At 50.6% G+C, this 2455-nt stretch overlaps 1 pseudogene; it reads left to right on the top strand.

The window, feature by feature from the left end:
- Positions 1-1306: 1306 nt before the first annotated feature.
- LOC115034350 lies at positions 1307-1464 on the top strand (annotated as a pseudogene).
- Positions 1465-2455: the final 991 nt, after the last annotated feature.

Below are 2455 nucleotides of genomic sequence, written 5' to 3'. Positions count from 1 at the left end.
AATTTATAATTTTTTTTGAGTTTTTATTTCTATAAATATCAAAAAAAAAAAAATTTGTTGCGTAGAAAAACTGAAAAATTGATAGAAGGCTCATAATATAATGTTTCAAAAGACAGATGAAAAATATTGAAACTCCATAGTCACAATTTTTTTTTATATATAAGCATTTAAATTTCAAATATTGACAAAATACGTAAAATTTACGAAAATTATTTTGAGTTAGAAATTCATAAAAAATTTTCTATTTAAATCTAAGATTTGAAAATGTAATACAAGATTCCTCATAAGTTTTTCTACCTTTATCAAAAAAAAACAAAATGTCTACAAACAAATGAAATTAAATTTTTATGAGCATTTGAAGTTCATATATTTTCGAAGCTTTTCGGTTCCGGGGGAAGTATGATTGCAAAGTTGAAACTTAAAGGAATTGACGGAAGGGCACCACCAGGAGTGGAGCCTGCGGCTTAATTTGACTCAACACGGGAAACCTCACCAGGCCCGGACACCGGAAAGATTGACAGATTGAGAGCTCTTTCTTGATTCGGTGGGTGGTGGTGCATGGCCGTTCTTAGTTGGTGGAGCGATCTGTCTGGTTAATTCCGATAACGAACGAGACTCTGTCCTGCTAACTAGGCGGGTAAACCCGGGTCGGCGTGTGCGCGGCGCTGGCGGTTTCGGCCGTCAGTGTTCGCGTACCCGTCGGCTTGGCCCGGTATCCCCGAACGCGTTCGCCCGTCGTCCACGGCGGTCGTCGGGCGCGGCCGCGCCATCCGCGTCCCGGCGTTCGGCGGGCGTATGTCGGCCGGGGGGCAACCTCCGGTCGGCCTGCGTCCGTCGTGCGTCCCAGTAAGCGCGAGTCATCAGCTCGCGTTGATTACGTCCCTGCCCTTTGTACACACCGCCCGTCGCTATTACCGATTGAACGGTCGCATTGAGGTCTTCGGAGTGGACGCGCGTTATTCGGCCCCCTCGGGGGCTGGGTCGTCGCGCGATCGCGAAGATGACCGAAATCGGCCGTTTAGAGGAAGTAAAAGTCGTAACAAGGTTTCCGTAGGTGAACCTGCGGAAGGATCATTAGAGACGGGCCCGCGGTACCGGCGGCACTCGCCGGTCTCGCGCGCGCCTCATCCGACCCCGTGGCCGCGTGCGCTCGCCGACTCGCTCGACGACCGCCCGCGCGCCGCGACCCCCGACCGAGCGTCGACCGAAAGATGGTTAACACGTCGAAAGACCGTACGTGCCCAGTCGTGCGTCCGCGCACGGCGCGTGGCCGTAGAAGTTTCGTCGAACAAAACAAAAAACAACCGACACCGAGCGGCGGATCACTTGGCTCGTGGATCGATGAAGACCGCAGCTATCTGCGCGTCGTCGTGTAATCCGCAGGTTATACGAACATCGACCAGTCGAACGCACATCGCGGCCTCGGTGACCCGCGGGTCCCGGGCCACGCCTGTCTGAGGGTCGTATACCGGATACTCGGCCAGACCGATGCGCCGCCGGCAGGCGTCCGACGGCACGCCCGTCGGCCGCTCCGGTGGTGCGAGATTGGCGGTTCGGCCGGGATCGGACCGCGCCTTCGAGTCGGGTTGCTTGAGAGTGCAGCCCGAAGCGGGTGGTAAACTCCATCTAAGGCTAAATACGGCCACGAGACCGATAGTTTACAAGTACCGTGAGGGAAAGTTGAAAATAACTTTGAAGAGAGAGTTCATAAGAACGTGAAACCGCTCGGTTGTAAACGGACAGAGCTCGCGAATCCCCGCCGGGCGAATTCACGGTCGGTCTAACCGCCGGCCGGATCTTTCGCTCGATTAGCGGAACTGCTCTTAAACTCGTTAATTCCGAACGATCCGGGTCAGCAGAGGCCAGCCCCAGCAGAGGAAACACTTTGTGATATACATCCCATATCCAGCAGCATCCTCAGGGATTTCGCCTGGGCCATATCACCAAACAGGGCACCGGGAAACGATGGTATAACAGGCAGAATGTTAAGAGTGTGCAATAGTAAAAGTGTTACGTATACAACGCTCCAGAGATGGCGTTGTGCGCCGTATCGCCGCCGTCGCGGCTGGACATAACCACGCCCATTGCCTCCGTGGCGAGACCTACGCGACGTACTCGCTGGAGAGTGGAGAGGCGCATTATTATTTCACGAACAGTCTAGTTGAGCGGGTCCATACAATATTGACATTGACCAGTGCGTAAATTGTCACCCGTGTATTTCTAATATACGTACTCGCCGCGCGTTCGATCCTCGCTAGACTTACTTTTTAATGAAAGCTCCTGTTAACTTAATGAATATATCATCAATACATAAATTACAACAAATTTAACCCGATGGCTTGATTTACATTTGTAAATGTACCAGTTCAAGACCAAGTCTCTAGTTTAAGGAGCACAATAACAAATTTCAATGAAACTATAACAACATTTAATGACAATAAGTTATTATTTGACA

Source organism: Acyrthosiphon pisum, chromosome A2, assembly GCF_005508785.2.
Source record: "Acyrthosiphon pisum isolate AL4f chromosome A2, pea_aphid_22Mar2018_4r6ur, whole genome shotgun sequence".
Lineage (NCBI taxonomy): Eukaryota > Metazoa > Arthropoda > Insecta > Hemiptera > Aphididae > Acyrthosiphon > Acyrthosiphon pisum.
The sequence above is the reverse complement of the archived record's forward strand: the minus strand, read 5'-3'. Positions and strand labels throughout refer to the sequence as shown.